This window comes from Phalacrocorax carbo, chromosome Z (assembly GCF_963921805.1).
Source record: "Phalacrocorax carbo chromosome Z, bPhaCar2.1, whole genome shotgun sequence".
Lineage (NCBI taxonomy): Eukaryota > Metazoa > Chordata > Aves > Suliformes > Phalacrocoracidae > Phalacrocorax > Phalacrocorax carbo.
The window spans coordinates 33,433,292-33,454,253 of NC_087548.1; the positions used below are offsets into that span (position 1 = coordinate 33,433,292).

The 20,962-nt window shown below is 35.5% G+C and overlaps 1 long non-coding RNA gene across 1 annotated transcript in view; it reads right to left on the minus strand.

The window, feature by feature from the left end:
- The window catches only part of LOC135310494 (uncharacterized), a 575,505-nt gene that overhangs the window by 285,883 nt on the left and 268,660 nt on the right, over window positions 1–20,962 (minus strand). The window contains exon 3 of the long non-coding RNA XR_010370574.1: window positions 12,469–12,541. This is a non-coding gene — a long non-coding RNA (uncharacterized LOC135310494). The remainder of the gene's footprint in view (window positions 1–12,468; window positions 12,542–20,962) is intronic.

Genomic DNA, 20,962 nt, shown 5'->3' on the forward strand with positions numbered 1-20,962 from the left:
AGTTTTGTCTAAGGTTAACAAGCAATTTAAGAACATCATCTAGAGATTTGTCCTAAGGCTCGATAGTTATGAGTGGCAGGGTATATGGGAGAGTATGGGCAAATGCCTAAGATGGTGGGCACTCCCAGTGTCTTGAGACTTCACCCCAAACAAGTGCAGAATCATGAAAAACTAGGAGAATATTTGGAGAAAGTATGTTGTTACCCTGGGAACTCCAGAAAGACACAGATAACTGCAATGTGCTGGGGCCTGGCCCATGCATACCAAGCCCTTTTCAACACTTTTCAGCACTCTCAAGGGGAAGAGAAGGTCTCTGGATCTAACAACAAAATGACAGGCACTGCAGCTACTCAAACCCCCATGACAGGCACTGCAGAGAACCAGCCTGTGCTGGTGTCAGTCACCCCATAGACAAGAAGAAATCTTGGAAGTGAAAGTCAACTAATTTAAATAGAGATGATGGAAGAACAGGGATATCACAAGGAGAGGAGGACGAAGAGGAAGAACTCATAAACGAGATGGAAACCACTTGATCCCTATCTTTGAGTGACCTGCAAGATATCTGAAAAGATTTCAGCCATCATCTAGGTGAAACCATTGTCACCTTGCTGCTCTGATGCTGGGATAACAGGGCCAGTAGCCTGCAGTTAGAGGGGAAGGAAGCCAAACAACTGGAGTCCCTTTCTAGGGAAGGGGACATTGACAAAGTGATTGGAAAAAGAGCACAAGCCCTCAGCCTCTAGACGTGACTCCTTTCTAGTGTGACAGAAAGGTATCCCTTCAAGGAAGATGTTATATATCGCCCAGAAATATGGACAACCATAGAGAAAGGTATCTAGCACCTGCAGGAATTAGCTTTGCTGGAGGTCATTTGTGGTGACCTGGACAATGAACAGCCATCCAAATATCCTGATGATGCCCACTGCACATGAACCACATGGCAGAAGTTTGTACAGAGCATACCATCATCGCAGGTAGACTCATTGGCAGTACTGGCCTGGAAAGATGAAGAAGCACCAATGGTGCGGGATGCAATTGACAGATTCCAGGACTGTGAAGCAAGTATCTCTTCCTGCCTCATCATGCTGCGGAGAAACTGTCCCAGGAGGTCCAGCAATTCAAAGAAGATACGTCCTGCTCACCACCTCTATGGACCAGTATCTCAGCCATTAGCAATAAGCGTTCCTTTGCTCAAGAGAGATGATACACACCACAGGTCACCTTATGGTTTTACCTGCATGACCATGGAGAGGACATGAGGAAGTGGGATGGAAAATCTACCTCGACCCTAGAGGCATGTGTTGCAAGGAAAATCAGTCACTCAGGGGTGTTCTTCCAGGAAAGTTGCTGCTCTGGTTTCCAGTGAGCAGATCCCCAGACGGGATCTTGCTGCGTTGTGGCAAGATATTGCTGCCCGGGTAGAGAACCTGGTTGTAAAGGTATGTCATGCGGATGCTCACATCCCTAAGAGTTGAGCCACTGAGAAACATCAAAACTATCAGCAGGTGGATCAGGCTTCTAAGATTGAAGTGGCTCAGGTGGGTCTGGACTGGCAATGAACTGAATGGTATGATAATTAATGGTTTTTTTTCCCAGTAGAGAGAAAAATGAGTCAGAAACATGAACAATGATCACTTACATATGTGAAAGATGGATACATGTAGAGAGAGATATAGTCACAGAAATGTTCCAAGTAAAAAAATCAAGCAAAATGCATGATAACCTTCACTATAGCAATTGGATATATACTTAAGAAGAAGATATAAAATTAATGTAATTATTTTAACCTTCCAGTGTGTTTCGGGCAGGAAAAATAAATCACTGATTTTGAAAGACACAATTTATTCCCATCCTGACAATCTCAGTTCAGCTACATAGATTTAAAATTCCATATGTCCCTTTTGCGTCACTTAATTGTCTCATGGGAGTATAAGTAATATCTTTGTGGTTGTTTTAACAATATTCCTCTCTTGAACCAATTCTAAGACATCACAATTCAGCTAAGAGTTTCCAGTTTCCAAAGCATGTGAAAGATGCTTCAGCTCATGAATATGCTCATTAGCAAAATAAAAGGTATTCTAAGAAGTGTTTCCCCTTTCTTTATCTTCCTCTACAACTCCATGGTTTGTAGTAGAAAGTATACACTTCAGTAGTAATCCTTTTGTAATGTGGATTTGGGGCACAGATATTTCTATCAATGGTGATTTTTTAAACACTCAGATCCATTTATCATTAATTAATCACATGTAACGATCAAACTAAGTTGTTTCAGTTTTACACAACTCAAGATACCATTTTGATCCCTTTTTCCTTTCTGAGCTAGCTGCATTTTGAACGCTGATGATTGATCCACAGATACACAGCCAGCATTTTTTTCACTATTTCCTTATACATGCGCATTAGCTGGAACAACAGCTATAGCTCTGAATAGGCTTCTGGTCTACTGCTGGATGTTGGGAGATCATGTACAAATTTGCCAAGTCTTGCATCAGCAACTCTTTTAGTCAAAGGAACACAGCAGAAAAATACCTGTAATCACTATTGCTCTAAATATTTCTATTTTCTATAGCTGTATACCTAAAGGAAACAGAAGATTCTATTACCCTGGTATGAAGTATGAAGGTGTGAAGTATAAAGATTGTCACTGAGAATTTATTTTCTTCCTTTCAATTTATTTATGCTTTTATTTAAAGCTGAAGGGACTTTTATATTATGAACACCAACACTTATAAGAATAATGCTATTAATGCATCATATATTGCTTTAGTTTATTTCTTTTGCAAATTAATGTTTTTAAGGTTTTTTTGCAAAAAAATCAAAGTATGTCATAAATATTAATTTTTTGTAATATTTCTTCTTGTAGGAAATAGTACATTCAAATATTTTTCACATTGAAAATTGGAGTAAATAGCTGCTCAAGACTATCTTGGCAGGTGTCATCATCCATTCCCACTGAAATTAAAAGGTTTCCCATCAAAGTCTGTGTGGAATCAGTCACAGAAAAATAAGCTGTTTATCTATTTTATACCAACTCCATTGGTTTAAGTAAAAGCATTCTTCAAAAGGATCTACTTCCATTTACAAACTTGTGTATATCAAATAAACTCAAATGTTTTATCCCTGTCCACAGTTTACTTAAATTTTGGATTCTGAGTTTCATTCAAAACCCAAGCTTATTTTAATTCATATAATACCAGACAAAACCCACAAATGTGTCCATTGCAATGAGTCTGAATGTGAGAGTGCAGATTCTCAACTTTGTACAAGATTAAAACTTGCTTTTGAATTGTGCTTCTCTCACATAAACTAAATCAAGTTAGAAACCCACAGCTGCTTATTTATATTTTCAAAAGAAGCCTTGAACATCTATCCACTAGTAAAGATTAACAAGAAGGGATAAAATTTTCTTTTTTTCAATCCCAAATCAAAATGTTTCTAGCTTTCTATAAGAAAAAGAATTGCAAGCAATCACTTTCCTAAGTAAACCTAATTTGCAGCTACAATATGGGAAAGAACAACGCTTACAGAATAGGAAAAAAGCAACCTGAACACTTGCACTTAAGAGTTTGGCAGCGCTAGCGCTGCAGATAGGTGAAGATATCATTTCTGTCTAAAATGGAAATAAAATAAATTACAACTACTCAGAATAAGAATTAAAACTAAAATTCCAGTTATATAATGGAATAATACATATATCATATTCAAATTCAAGTCCTGTGATCTCTCAGTGTCGTATTATGTAAGTACATGGTGGCATTAATGTGCCAGTTACTTCTATTCCCTTTCAGATACCTATTAATCAAACAAATGTTGCATTTTATACAAGAAAATCTGAATAAGCATTTTCTTCTACTAAAAGGAAGCTTTTATAATGGAAAATGTGGCCAAGGGAAAGCAAAATAGACAGGAACATGTATGTCTGTTAAAGCAATATGAATGCCTGCCTTCCTTAAAAATGCCACAGAATTACACTGTTCTTCACTTTAATAAACATCTGTAGTGGACTCTGAAGCTGTTTTTGCTAATGTGAGTTAAACTACTGTCCTGGAGTAATTAGAAAACAAATATTTCCCTATTTGTGAAGAAGCAGGGGAGGTGAAAATTGTTTTGGCAGCACTTGTTGATTCCACAGCACTCTCTTTCTTTCTTCTCTAACAGCTATTCATAAGAGTTGAATAAGATATGATTTTTTTTTAGAGCATATGAGTTTTCCATGAAGTATTTTAGTAGACATATGATCAATTTCTCATGTGCAATACAGTGAAGTAAAGAAAGACATTTTAACTGCCGATGAATGATCGTAACAACCATGTAGGATATGTACCAGCCTAACCTCTGGTGCTTAGTTTTTTCCCTTATAATCTCTGGATGGGTATTGGTTTCTCCCTCTTTTTCACTGTTTTTTACTATTTTTTACCAACTTTTGTTGTTTTCATTAAAAACCTCATTCCCTCTTAAAGCAGTACTCTCTAACAAAATACTTCATTTAAAAAGCAACTGTGACAACATTAAATTACCTACTTCTGCAGCTACTCAGTTTAGGCCCCTTTCTGACTTCCATAACAGTTGTTATTCCATTACAGTTGTTAGAAGAGCTGAATTAGGGACCATGATCAGCCGAGTTTTTTGGAATTGTTGGCAAATATTATTTTCAACAGGCATTGATCATAGATCAACTAAAAGCTTAATGTAGCTGTATAAATTACTGCTTCGTCCTACCTTAGTCTTAAGATCTCTTGGGTTTGGGTTTTTTTAATCATTTGCACTTTAATTCATTACAAATTCATACACACACTGTAATTTTGGAAATATAATTCCCTTTTAAATGACTGAACTTCAAAAGCTACTGCTGTTATTACGATAAATTTACTTATTACTGTGCATCAAGCCTTATCTCATGTCGTTCATGAACACCCCAATATACAGCTCACAGAAAAAAAAAAAATGGGTTTGTACTCACAGAGGAAAAAGAAAAACTTTCTGACTGTAGTTAGCATGCCTGGAAATAGGCATTTATAATGAAAATGCTTCTAGAGCCTATCTGTAGTTGTGCTGCAACCTGGACAATGTTAGCAGGAGCATTATGCATGGGAGACACACAGCCTTATGCTCTAGAATACCCACAAACTAGCAAGGCATTTTCTATAATTTACTTTTATGAGCTTCAATTTCAAATGAATTTTACGGACTTAATGGTTTGGGAAATTATTATGGGAAACAATAATTCAGAGTTGACCTTTTCTGATCTACCTGTTATTTGATTGGTTTAGCTAGCAATGTCTTTAATTGAATTTGTCAGCAACAAAAATATGTGTGCTAACAGCTGCTGACTTACATTTTACAATTATTGTTATTACCTCAGAGAAATATTTAAGCAGGCAAAGAAAGAGTGGGAGTAAAACAAAGTCACCTACAATAACACAAAGTGAATACCTCAGTTGAGAAGTTGTAATATTCACTGTTTCTTTACAAATACATTTCTGAATTAGCAGAAGTTGCAACACATTTTTTTCATTTCAATGATGTGGGTAAATAATGACTAAATACTGAGTTATTTCCTTAGCCAGAGCTCCACAGTATCATCAGAAAAATTACTTGAAAATTCAGGTTCAAATTCTGTAAAGACTGGCTGTTATTCACCAGCCCAAAAAAGCTCCAGACAAATACAGCCATGTTCTTTGTGCACAGGCTCGTTCTTTGTGCAATGCACTGTAGGAGTAATGTCTATATTTTTTTTTAAAGAGATACTCTAAAACTCTCTAACTGAAATAGGATTAAACAACCAGAGTGCTGAATTTATGTAGAAAAACATTATATAAAAAATGAAATTCAGTGCCAAATGATTCTGTTCTCATTTCTTAATATTAAAAAAAAAAAAAGAAACAAAATAATTTTGCACTGATTTTGTGAGGAGGGAATTCTTGGGTTTTGTTTGCTTGTTTGTTTATTTTTAAAGTACCTTAGTATCATTAATTCATATGGCAAAGAGAGGAGTCAAAATGTGTCACTTTTCTAGTCTTAAATAATTTTTTGAGAATAAGCAGCTGGTTTTTTTCAAACATACTATTTCTTTCACCTTATCTCACAAAACTTTTTGTAGTTCTTTTAATGGTGATCTGCCTAATTTCTTGTCATAGAACTAAAGGAAATGGTTCACATGTTCTACATAATTAAAAAAAAAACAACTCCAAAAACCTCTTTGAGGAAAGCTTGTCGCTTCTTATTAACCTAGTTAACCCATGTGAAATGATCTCTAATTCCAATTTACACACCAAAATGAATTCAGGATCAGGCCTTCTGATTTTCTAGATATGATACTTTTTCCTGTTGTCATTACTAGAGCTCTTAAATTTGGAACTTAATTAATAATTTAAATCTGGTTATTGAGACATAAAAGCACCGTATAGTATTAGGAACATCAAATGCTGATTATGTTTGGATAATGTGGGATTTATCAGAGGCACAAAAATATCTAAGTACCAGCCAGACTACTTTCAAGGAAGTATCTTAATGGTTATACTAGTCTATAGGAATGAATTATACGAAGTGAGAAGGAATTAACAACAAAGATTTTAGAGCAGAAATAGAGATCCAAAGTATTGATCTTCTCTAATGTTTCTGAAATTACAAATCTTGTATTTTGCTTAATACTTGCAATAAATTAGATAAACATATTTCAGCGGGGTGGGGGAGGAGGAAGCGATTGTATTCCAGTTTTAGAACTGTCATCAGCCTTGCTAACACTTCTGATATGCAATTTCTTCTAATTTAAGTAGAAAACATTCTAATACAGGGACATAGGATTATATGCTAGTGCCTATAAAAAAAAAGTTTATGTATCAAAAAGAGATTTTGCTAAGTATCCAAGACATTTGCTTTTTTCCTCTTTCTAACTAGTGGACAAATAAGTGTGAAGATAAACACTTTCAATAAATTACTTTTGCCAAGTACTTGATATTATTCTTCACCTAAGAAGCGGTAAACCCAGACAAATCCCCTATTCACCTTTTATGCTATCTAGTAGAATGCCAGGATGGTATCCTCAGGGGTTTCAGATGTATTTTAGCAGCTCTGTAACAGTTACCTGACTAGTTTTAAGCATGGAAAAAGGCTTTTCGTACTTAGAAGCTGTCATCCGTATTACTGTAAGAGATCAAAAATGCAAACATGAATCAGCCAAACTAAAGAAACTAAATATAGTTATTTATAATGTCAAAGGATATTGAAACCATAAAACAAGCAGACAAAGAAAAGTAAAGGATTTTTGCCTTTTTGGAATCTTGACTGTTAAATCAATGGTTAAAATATTAAGTATGGCTTTTTCAAATGGGACTTCAGAAAAAGGTCAAACCTGAGGTAACCTTTTAACCCATACTTGCTAAGTCACTCAACATTAGCGCTCACTTTTAATGAAAGAATAAATAAAATATATGGTATCCTTAGATGTGTTTTGTGTGGTTTATAAAACAGAAAGTTGGTTAAATTTATCAGACTCCCTAATACAAAGAGAGAAGAAATAATACACAGTATTCTGCATTATAAAATTTCAGAACTGTATATGCTACCGTACTCTAATACTTAAATCTATAAAACAAAGTCCAAGCTTAAGAACTGCGGTAACACTGAACATAGTTTTCATATTTTTCTGTTATGGAACAGCTGCCTCTAAAGTCCATATATGCATGTAGAACACAATCTGTCTAAATGATTATTTAGTAACATTTGTTTTTTGAAATTATGTTAATTGTCTTCCATTTTCCGACCAGGAAATAATAAAAAAGGAACATGAGTTAAAGTAACTGCATGGCCTTGGTCACTAGCCAAGAGTGGGTACCTCAAGAGTTGCAGTCCTTTGAAGAATGAAGAGAACAATATTGAGCATTTCAGAAGTAGTGGAAGTGCAGTTGAATTCAAAAAGGAAACAATAAATGAAAAAAAAATCACTTTGGATGCCAGGTCTTCAGAAGTCTTATATCGTATATCATAACTTGCATTATGTCAATCCCTGCCTGTCTATTCTGGAGAAACTATCACCATCCTAGGTCACATGGTAATGAAATAGTCTTAGTTTTACACATAAAGTCTACTTTTACCAAGGTCAACTGTACTATTTTGTAAAAAGGTAATACATTATCAGTTATTAAAATTATATATACACATATATATCCATGGTAATTGTCTTGATTTAGAAGGTTGCTAATTCTACACCTAGTTGCATGTAATCAATCCTACCTTCAGACAATTGAATAAATATTGCTGAGATAAGAATTAGACTACAGATATGAAAACATTGAAACCAGAATAAAAACCATTCAAATTTACCAAGAAAAATTATTTTGGCAGGTTATTATTTCATTTTTAAATATTTCTAAAGTATGCTTTTCTCTACCAAGAATGAGCTGAGGAAAAATAGGTATTTTGCAATAAAGTTTTGGTCAATTCTGCACAACACATCATGACTCAGATAAAAAAGGTGTTCTTTGTGAATAATGAATTACTTTTTACCCCTCACCAGTCAATAAGGTCTCTCAAAACTGTACAAGGTCTTAAAATGGCCTCTGTGAAATAAAAAAATAATTTTCTTTAAATGATCCTAACACTTAGGAAAACTGGTGAATACATTAACTTATTTTTGAACATGTGATTATAAGATACACGTAAGATATTTATAGGAGAACATTGACATGTATGTATAACAACAGGTAACACTAAAAGTGTTCTTTAAAAAGTTGTTGTTCTCAACACCTTCATTTACAATAAGAGAGAAAATACTACGAATATGCCTCAATCAGCTTATAGAACCTGTGTTGCATGAGTTCAGAATTACCTGTTTGTGAAAGGTAAAATATACTTGTAGAGAAGCAACATTTTCTTTCTTTCAGATTATATTATAACCTTCTTGGTTTTGTAACTCTACAGATTACCTTTTGTGACTCATGGTCACCACAAGGTTACTAAGAAATACTGAATTGTATTACATACTTCCTTCCAATTCTATTTGTTTTGTGCTGAATATTTGGGAGAAATACCCATATTTATTTAGAAAAAAAATACAGATTAAGAATAATTTCCATTTTGTTTTACTGAAAATCATTTGTAATAGATCATTAAGGATAACCTCTGATTCTCTAAACAGATGTGTTTTCAAAATACCTAACTGTTCCATGAAGATTTGCTTGATTCAGGTTTCTATCCACAAAATGACAGCACTCCAGAAGAATTAAGTTACCTGAAACATCTTTAATTTTGGGGACAAAAATCACCAAGATTTTCTTCAGTTCCATTAAGGCTGCTTTTCTAATCACTATTGCTTTAGTAGGAATGACTTGACTTATGCTATTCTCATTTTCAGTAAGAATATTTTTAGGAACAATATAGATTTTATCAAAACAAGGAGGTTCTTTTTCTCCCTAATTTTAAGCTTGATTAAGTGGTAAAGTGAGTTTTGTGCTGATGGTAAATGGCTGGAATTTTTTATACACAACTGCAGTGCTGTGTGGGTGGGGGCAGGGGGAAAGAAGTTGACTTTTTAACAGGGTGCCTCATCAATTTTAAGCCAAAAGACCTGCTTTTTGACTTGAGGTACAGTTGACTCTGCATAGACATCTGGGCTTTGACCCTTCTGTTGTGACTGCAAGAAGTGAAATATTGTCATAACATGCAATTGTTTTGTAAACTAGTTCTTTATCCTCGGCATTTGAACTCTCTCCACCATCACATTTCAGGGTGCCAAATAACTGTCAAGTTGAAAGAATGTTCAAGCTCAACCAGTCTAAACTGGCTTCAAAAATATGACCTAGAGGTTAAATCTTTAATATTCTAATTTTAGCTTGCCAAGCTATTGAACTGACAGTCACTGCTAAGAATTTTAATACATTAAATACTCATGTATTGTTATTAATAACGTGAAGTTGATAAAAAAACTTCAATATTTGCCTCCTTAATCTCTATGATCACAAAAAATAAAATATTGCATCGTATTTGCCTATGTATTTTCTGTCTTTTTCATAAAACAGAATAAATTAATTCTAAATAATGAAAACCTATTCTCTCCTCTTGGATGTATCTTAGTTATCATTGAATGTGCTGCAGGCATATCCCTGTTCATCAAAGTTTACACATAGAATCTCAGACATAGTGAAGTCTGGTGGATACGCTTTATATTTCTGCAGTATCAAAATTTCACCCTTAAGAACTGCATGCTGATATTTTCAGGGCTGAAACCGTGCTTACCAAGCAGAGGAAAACAAAGCACTGAATTTCTGGTTAAAAGAAATTGATACAAAACAGAAGCAACCTCTATTCAACTTTGAATGGGCTTTTAAAATTATTTTCATTGTATATCTGACATAGATCCAGAATTACAAAAATTATATAAATCTTAAATAATTCAAACTTTGGTATAAATTGGGCCTTATTTTTTTTTTCTTTCATTCTTTATTTCCCATTGGTTTTTCATTGCTATTGATTCCTTCAAGGAAATTTTTTACATTTGGTAAAATGATAGAATTTCAGCCTAGGAAAAGAAAATACCTTTATTCAAGATCTGCAGTCTTAAAAGATTAGCAACAATCTAAGTGCAGTGAATCAGGTCTTCTTTAACAGTGAAATATCAATATAAATACTGGGTTCATATTTAATTAAAAAAAAAAAGACACTACTGCAAGAGAAGGCAGAAATAAATTAGATTTGTATTTATTAGATTTTACTTTAAGAATGTGAATTTATTCTGGGAACATGTTTATTAATTTGGGTAAAATATATTACTGCATGGAAACTACTTCTACTTTTACAGTAAAAATAACCAAGGCAAGGAGATAATTTGATTACTTCCAATAAAAGTATTTTATATTTTAGCTAACTAAATTAAGTAAAAGGAAGACCAAATGACATGACTTAGATTGCACTTTAATCTGTTACTGATTGCAAAGGCAAGGAAAAAAATCCTTCAAAAGGAAACTTTGTATTGAAATGAAATTTTGTTGTTACTATTCACTCCAGTAGACACTGCTTGTGTGAAATCACTTCTGTTTTTAGACCAAGATGTAGTAGGTGACATTATACTTCAGTGATATTACCAAAAAAAAGTCCCTCAGAAGACTGATCAGAACAAATAGCTGCCTGGTTTAAAAAGTAACAGACTCTGGACTGGGTGATCTTTATATATTAAAGTCAGAAATAATTTATCCTGTATACTTTGTAAATTCTTCCTTTATCAACAAGAATAAGAATCTATGCTATGTCAGTGGTTCTAACTCTGCAACTGATGTACATCATATAATGACCATTTCTGTGTCCATAGGAAATGAAATAGCATACAACTTTATTCTTCCCAGTACCTAGTACTTTGAAAGGTTTTCTTGTACTCATTAGATTCTGGAACATTAATCTTTTCCATAGAACTAGGATGTATAACTGTAGTTGTAAAACCATTCTTCTAGTTTTATTAATGGATGGATAGAAATATGGGAAAATACCACAAAATGGTGTCTAGCTTAACAAAAGTCATGATTTCTTACTGAAAGATGAAGATTTGTATTTCTTAGCACTCAAGCTCCAGCAGTAATGTAAACTTTCAGTTTATAACAAAGAAAAAAAAAAAGAAAAAAAACACGAGCATCGCGTATTAAGGCAGACTGGACAAGCAGCTGGAGGTCAGAAATACTGAGAGCCACCAGTCATGATTCTGTGAACACTGACTTACAGTCATCGGACCCTTCCTTATTTAGAACTGTTCTAACACCTAGAAATATGTGACTATCACTTCCATTTTCTCCACTCAGGATCTAAAAGTTAAAATTAAAACTAAACTTATTTAAGATACAAATTCCTAGCAGGGACTGTTTTAATATAAGAGTTACCAGAGTGTTGCTAAGATCAACAGAAGTCATGATGTAATTTATTAGAGCTTCGTAAAAGTTGCTCATCCAGAGAACATTGACAGGACGCAGTGACCTCTTAAATCTATCAGCTCTCCTTGTAGTCAGGAAAAGAAAACCCTTTACAGATTTGTCATACTGAGGTGGGTAGGGGGAAGCAAAATTCTTAAAAGACTGTCAAATGGTCGACAAACAGATCACTGGAATTTGAAAGCTGACAGTATCAAACGTTGCTGCATGACTCATGCTCTACCAAAAAACCTAGAATAATCACCCAGATTTCTAGACGTATACAAACCTAGAATTTCTGGAAAATAGGGACTGAACATGTATGAATCAACTGGTCTATTCATATGATAAAAAGTTGATCTGTAAATACAGAACAAATCTGATACTGCTGTGATTCAGACTTCCTACATATTAAATTAATCATAGACTTTCAATTTTGGGAATTTGCCAAGAGCAAGAGAGACAGGAAGACATTTCTCAAGTTTTGTCACACAGACACAGCACTGAAGGATATTGTTTTAGCAGTTAAATCTGAAATGACAGTTTAGCTGATCAAAGCAATAGATCTACACCAACTTACCACCTCGCCACAATGTCCTCACAGCACAGGCAATGACTGGAGGATTGAAAGCGTAAGACTCTCCCAGATTTCCCTGAAAGAGAAAATAAACCATGTTTTATTTGCATTTCTACAGTAACACCAATAAATTCTGAATGGTTCAAGAAAAAGAAAATATTACTGCACTGATGATAAATTCTGCAAACTGCTATCATTGAAAGGCAGCAAAACAAAGTGGAATTTCTAGAGTAACTCTGATATAAAACATTCTAGATCATAAATAAGCATATATTAAATTATTTGAATCAGATATTTTCTGATTAAAGTGTTCATGAAACAACAATTGTATTTTCAACCATATTGTCTTAATTATAAACAGTTTCTTGCTATGTCACTTTGCTAGATGAAATCTTTTTCAATGTACTATATTTAGTGCAAAAATGTAGTTTCAAAACTGAACTTATGCTATTAGCTCATTAAGTGCACCAGAGGTATTACCAAACCTGCAGTACTTGCACAGGCAGTACGTTAATCAGTAAATTACCTTAACAGTTTGTGAAAACAGAACTGTAGCCTTACCAATCTGTTCATGTACCACAAACGAGTATCAATTTCTACCATATCGATGTCTGCTCTAACTCAATTGTTTAACTCTTTCTCACTAGAAGTCAGGCTTACAGAGGTTCTATAAACTACCCGGGTCAAAACTGATGAGTGTCACGTACACACAGAATGCAGTACTCATCTTTACAGCATATATTTGAATGTCATGCTAGGAAGATACAATTAAAAAGCACTTTTCCTTTCAGTTGTCTAGATCCTCATACGTTGCTTTTGGATGGGTTTAGTTATCCCCTAGCTCTACCCTGGTCTGATTTCATAGCATTTGTGGCTTGGGTGGAAAATATAATTGCTTTTGTGACAATAACATTTCTATCATTCAAAGATACTCCTTTCTAAACTGACTTTTTTCTTTCGTTTCTTCACCTTATTCACACCTCCTTTTTCTGCTTTTGTGGAATGCATTGGCCTGTTGACCCTTCAGGCAAACAGCCTGTTTTGCCTGCCAAACACTCTTAAGTTATTTCACCACATGTGGGTAGTCTAGACAAATAATGGTCTACCTTTTCTTCCATATTAAAAGATTGTTTGTAGGGAAAAACAAACAAACAAACAAACAAACAAACAAACAAACAAACAAACAAACAAACAAACAAACAAACCCAAACCCCAACTCTTTTCTCATTATTGTATTAAGGAGGAAATTTCTCCTTTCTGGTGGGGCTGAGGTTGGTATTTTCATGCTGTGTTAATTTGTTTATTGCTTCACCTGTGCTATTATCATAGGACCTCTTCTCTACAATACAATGCTTTTGTCCTTTCCCCCTTCTTGTTTTCTAGCTCTAAGTTACCTCATCTTTTCAAGTATCCATCTTTCCCTTCTTGAATATATGTACCTTAATACTTCTCATATACCCGCCCTTGCCACTGTCTTCCATAAATATCTAATTGTTCAAGTTTTTCACTCTTCTGCCTTTTATTGAATAATAGCAGGTTTATCCTGACCAGAGATACTCTACTTCCCTACTCATTCTTCTTGTAATATCCTCTATGGGCCTTGATATCATTTCCACTTTCAGTACTTCCTTTTCCATTCTTTTGTGTCTGGAATACATGGTCCACTTAAAAAAAAGCAACAACAAAAGCAACAGGTTTTGGTCTTTATGCTTCTAGTCTGCAGGTCTTTTAGACTTTATCCTTCCAGACTCCTCTCATTGTTCTTAAAATACCCTCCCAATAATAAAACTGAAATATATATTGTGACAGTAAGAATGAGGTAATAATGCAGATGCACCATCAGCTTTTTAGTCTTTTGATCCCCTTTTCTGTGCAGTGGACATTCAGCACACTTTCTAACTGTAAATAGTGTCCAAGAAGAAGTTAATTTCTCACTACTGAAAAATTAACCTTGAACTAACAAACAATAACAAAAGAAAGAAACATTTTCTGTTACCCCAAAATACAGTAAGCATAACTGCCACTGCCAAGTTTTTTCTACTCTCAGTAGAAGTACTTTCTCTCATTTGACTATGTTTGTTCTCTGCAATGCTTTTCATATTCAAGGATGATACCCTGCAAGCTCAAGAACGGTCCATCCCAACAAGCAGGAAGACAGGCAAAAAACATCAGGGGGCCTGCATGGATGAACAAGATGTTGTTGGCAAAGCTCAAGATGTGAAAAGGGAGTATATGAAAGGTGGAAACAGGGACAGGTAACCTGGGAGGAACACAGAGACACTGTCTAAGCATGGAAAGATGCAGGAAAGAAAATCAAAGCCCAGGAACAGAATCTAGTTAGGGATGACAAAGGCAACAAGAAAGGCCTCTGTAAGAATATCAGCCTGTAAAGGATGACTAGGGAAAATGTGGACCCACTGCTGAATGTGACAGAGGCCCTGGTGAAATAAGACATGGAATAGGCTGAGATGCTGAATGCTTTATTTGCCTTGGCCTTAACTAGTAAGGAAACCCTTCAGCAGTCCCAGAGACCAGGGGGGAAGTTTGGTGCTACAGGCCCATCTGGCCTTGCCTCCATACCTGGGAAGGTGGTGGAACAGCTAAACCTGGAAACCATTTCCAGGCAATTGACTGGTGGGCTCACCAAGGGGAACTCATGCTTGACCAACCTGGTAATCGTCTGTGGTGAAATAACAGGATTGGTAGATGAGGGGAGAGCAATGTATATTGCCTACCTAGACTTCCATGTGGCTTTTGATACTGTCTAGAGTAACACCCTTACAGAGATGATGATGAAGTATGGGCTGGATGTGCAGACAGTGAGGTCAATTGAAAACAGGCTAAATGGCTGAGTTCAGAGCATTTTGGTCAGCAATACAAAGTCTCCTTAGAGGTCAGTAACTATCTGTGTGCCCAGGGGGTCAATACTAGGTAATACTATGTTCAGTGCTCCTATTAATGATCTAGAGGATGGTGTAGAGTGTAGCCCACTGACACATTTTGTGGATGACACAGAACTGGGAGGAGTAGCTGATACACCAGAGAGTTGTACTGCCACCCAGAGGGACCTCAGTACACCGAAGAAATGGGCTGATGGGAACCCCATGAAGTTTAACATGCAGAAGTGGAAAGCAGCTTTGCACAAATGGCCCTGGGGTTCCTCATAGACACCAAGCTGAACATGAACCAGCAATGTACATTTGTCACAAAGGCCAAAATCTTCCTGGGCAGTAGGAAAAGTGTTGCCAGCAGGTCAAAGGAGGCAAGCCTTCCTTTTTATTCAGCACTGGCCACACCTGGAGTAGTGTCCAATTCTGGGCTCCCCAGTACAAAAGATATATGGACATGCTGGAAAGAAACAATAAAGTGCTATGAAGATATTGAAGGGACTGGACTATCTCTCCAACAAGAAAAGGCTGAGAGAGCTCAGACTATTCAGCCTGCAGAAGAGAAGGCTCAAGGGGAAACTCATCAAGGTATATAAATACCTTAAGGGATGTTGCAAAGAAGATGGAGCTAAACTCCTTTGGTGTCCAATGACAGGACAGGAGGCAATGGGAACAAGGAAACACAGAAGGGTCTGTCTGAACATCAGGAAACAGCTTTTTACTGTGAGGGTGACTGAACACTGGAGCAGTTTGCCCAGAAAAGGCTGTAGCATCTCCATCCTTAGAAATATTAAAAAGCCATCTGGACATGGTCATGGGCAACCTGCTCTAAGTAGCCCTGCTTGAGCAGGGAGGTCGGTCCAGATCCAACCTCAATGATTCTGTGATTCTGTGATATTTTATTCATGCTACTTAGCATTTCTGTTTTTTCCATCCACCTAGGCAGTCTGTGATTCATAACCTTCCACCTTTTTCTGTATCTCATCGGTGACATTCAGAAGCCACAATATTCCTAATGATTCACGAAAAAATAAAAGGGAAGTAAATAGCAGTAAATGGCAAATAATGATCAAGAGTGTTTTGCCCTAAAAGCTCTCTTCCCCTAAATTTTAGGGGAACTATTTTTGTCATAATACAATAGCAGTTTCAGAGAAAATGTTTTTTGAAATGCACTGCACATGCACCACAAAGAAAGCTGTTGAAAATAAGCAAATAGAGCATTTTTTTTCCTTAAAAATCATAATTGTATTGAGACTTACTGACATTAAAGGAAATTATGAAGTTGGAGCAAAGCTGTTTGGTTCTTGAGATTCTTTTTTTATGAGGGAAAGCACAGCTAAGAGATACCGAAGAAAGGCTATTTCCTGAAATCGGAAATAGTTCAAGAAAATGTCATCAAGTGTGAATGGAATGTCTTTAAAATGGTCTTTTTTTGTTGGATTTAAATTTAGGCATGATCATGGATTTAGGCATTTGTGATCTCTAAGTACCCAAGCATGTAGAGACATAAAAATCTCATCACCAAGATTTCTGAATATTCATGGAAAGTACAATATATCCTTAATCCAAACCCCACTGAAATCAACAGGAATATTCCAATGACCTGATTAGGCTCTGGCTTGGCATTCCAGACTAAAAACTTAATGAAGTCCATGAAAGATGACCCAGAGTATCACTATAAACTATGAACTCTCAATTATATCCAAGCTAATCACAACTTAATGAAACAAAAAATATTTTTGCTGATTTGGGGGTTTTAAAATCTGATTTATCTCCTTTCCCAACATCAAAATAAATTATGAGGTCAAACTAAATCTGGATTTTTCAGTGGAAAATCTCACCCAGATCTACTACAAAACAGAAAATAAATGAGACTACACAGAAATTCTACATGTGCAAAGTAGAAGTACTAGTACTCTAAAGGAATATGGACTGGAAAGCTTCTGAACATGTACAACTTCTTTTGCAAAGTATATAAAAGAATATAAGGGTCCCTTTTCTACTGTTTACAGTCTAAGGAAGTGAAAGTGGCAAAGTAGAAATATACAGCTGCCTAATAGTCAATTTTCCAGCTACTCTTCAAAGTTAACATTTGCTACCAAATATTAATTTCTTACTATCATATACCCTCAGATCAAATCAAAACAAATCCAGGCAGAGAGATTTACAGAAGGACCATGGACATAAAGATAAGGATTCTATAGCATCTGGCTGGTGCTATTTTCAAGCCATCAGCTCCCGGCACCACTGTAGAGATGTAGCAGCCATGTCACATCAGCAGCAGCTGGTGGTCGCCTATGTCACCATGCAGTTGGTGACATGGCCAGCTCAGGATGGGTGTCTCCTTGTTGCCAGGAAGACCTGGGACTTCCTGGGGCTGGCAGAACCCTAGGCAGGGGTGACTTATGGTGACCAAAGGTGGCTGCTCCCATTGTTTGTTGATAGTGTCCTGTTTTTCACAGCCTCAGGCCCAGACAGGGACACAACTAGAACACGATGCACTACCATCCCCTCCTTCCTCAGCCACTCAGCCAGAGATTTCTGCAGCTTTCTACAAAGCCATTGACTTAAGGACAAGTACACACAGCCCCAGTCTGCACCATACCACTGTCATACAGACAGATGGAAGCTACCCACAGCCATGCACAAAGGGAGCTCTGTGACACCCGCCTTCTCTGTCTGAAACCTACCTTGAAATAAAGTTTCTGTTTTATGAACCCATTGGCTGGTTCTTCTGGTTTGTATGAGGCTTTTTTGGGAAACCTTTTGGCCTTTCCTTATGTAAAAAGAGTGTACATCTTTTATTTCCTGTTCTTACAGGAAATAGTATTGTGCATAAGTCTTGATTAATCCTATTTATTGATGTTTCTCTTACAAGTTTAATAGTTTTTCCAGTGAACTACAATTTGGAAAAAAAATTTATGAAGATTTTAATTTTAAGACACATGCTTAGTTATGCTAACTTTCTATAAAAGTAGGAAAAACTAAAACTCCAGGGTTTCTATATGGAATTCTAAAACACCTATGTTTATGCAAAACATTTGAACTTCATAACATGTACCTATTCATACATAGCTTCCTCATAAAAAATTTTATCCACTTTTATTTTGCACAGGAATAACAGGTATATGAACTCCTTCTCCTTATGCTGTAACAAAATGAAATGCATATGAATATGCATTTGGTGGTTCATTTCCAAAATTAATATTTTTTTCAAAGCAGCCAAATTATTTTTCTTTTAACAAATAATTAATTTTTGTTTTATTATTTAAAGATAGTTCTATATAAAATTAAATTTGCTTTCAGTATGGTAATTTTCTACATGAAGACACATTTTCTGTATTTTCTGTATGAAGACACAATTCTTCATCAAAACTGTATTGTCTTAACTCTAATAGCATGGGTCAGATTTCTCGCTAATTCTGATTTTAAATGTTTACAGTCATCAGAAATTACAGTGTTAGTTACGGATTACAAATAAGAAACCAAGTACTTCCAAATATCAAAAGAATGAAGTTCTGAACCTTCTCCAGGACACGAAAAGAGGTGTTAAAAGCCATTATTTTTCAAATAGTTGTTGGGTTTTTTTAAACTGGAGAGTCTAAAGGTAAAGAGATAGACTCAGCATCAAGGACTTTCAGTGTATTTGTTGCAGTGTGGTTACATTTAAGAATATGAAGTACCTTGAGGTATGAAAAATTTATTACATTTTCCAAAGATGACTCCAGTCTTATTCTGTGGTCCTAAATTTAGCTAAAAATTTCATAATGGTGCCAAGTGTCTTATAAGTCTATATGGATCCAGGAAAGATACTTTTCTGATCTTAGGTGACTAGAGTGCATTGCAATCCAAACCCAGACAAAACAAAATCCAACCTCTTAAGCCTTTCTTGAAAGATACTGCATTTTTGAAACTTTATCATCTCCTACTTTAAGCTTTTAAGAAACAACCAAAATATTTCAGATTTTTTATTACTAGTGGAGACCAAAAAAGTAAACTGGAAATATCTCAACTTCAGCTCTGAAAGGTGCCAAGTATTTCTGAAGTACTGATTCTCTGTGCTGCTGCCTCTCACCTCCTGAGGAAGAACCCATCATTCTGAACCGGTATCTGAGTTTGCAGTTATTTTTTTCCTTGTTAAAAGTAAAGAAATGTAAAATAGTATAAACTGCAAGGGAAGCATATTGGTGCATTTGGAACATTTATTTAATATGAACTTGCAATGCCTGCAAATGTGGTGAAACAAGGTTGTATATGACAATGGACTGAGTCAATCATTTTGAAGTCAGAAGCATTTCAATATCTGCTATATTTTCCATAGTTGCACTGGGAGCAGAATGATAATATGGGAAATAATATGGGATATATGTTGTCAGTGCTGGAGGCTGAATGACAATGTTCAAATGACTGCCTTGAACACATTTTTTGTTACATTTTAATGTTGCTGTGTGTATGGCAGATTTCTTAGGCTGACACTATACACCAGTTAATATTTCCTTTATGTATATAAAAACATCAATTAACTTTCTTTTACTTAAGTTGCTTAATTAGTCATCACGTCATAGAAATGCTGGTGTAGCAATAGGAACTTACAATGTATGTCCTGAAAAACTGGTGCACTACCCTTTGTTCCTTTTTATAAACACATGCAAATTTAACATTTTTTGTGAATTAATCCACTCTTTTACCAGTACCCTTTGTTACTCTGCTCTGTGTATTTTAGCTGTTTGTATTGAGTTTGCGTGCTCCAAGTACATGGGCTTTCATCACTTGAAAATCATTAACCTGTCCTGTTCACCACTACCGAAAGACTTTCATCATGTTCAGTATAATTTTCCTTTCTGTTATTATTGCTATTTTTCTTCAAGTATTCTTAAAAAACCCCAGTATTTCCAACCAAAAGAAGTAAAACTAATACCTAAAATATATTCTAAGTGTTCTGTTTACTAAGCATAAGTACTGCCTACTTTAAATAATTTATTTTCATTTTCTTGACAAGTAATGAACTTGTTCTGTGTACATTTAAAAGATAGAGGAAAAAGAAAAAAACAAACTGAGAGAAAGGAGTGTTATAGGGCTGAGTCCTAAAAAGAGAAATCTGAAGAAATAAGATAAGGACGAACCATTGCAAAGTTGTGGTAGTGGGACAGAAGTTTGGTAAGACTAATTTTTTCCCATTTTGGAGGCTTGTGTGCCTTTCACCTCACTCCCCACCCCCCACACTCTGGTTTTATCTACCTACCTTTCCATGGCTCTTTTCTATTCTTTCTCAATTTCTTTTAATAATTTCACTGTTAGGGCTCATTTAATTCTCAATTCAGTATCATTAAGGATATCGGCATATCAGCATAGCTATGAGTCTAAATCACAGATGATAAAGCCTCAAGAATCATCACACAGCTGAATATCATAGGGTAGCTCTGGAAAGTCCTCTATTTGTTTCCCTAAACTTGCAGACACAGAAAAAGCTCCACTACTTATTAAGTGGCCATTGTTTATTTAAAAGAAAAAGAAAATTATAAAAAAAAAAAAAAGAAAATCCTTCCCAGGAAGAGAACAGTGGATTACAGTGCTATAAATATGAAGAGGACGATATTGCAACATACCCC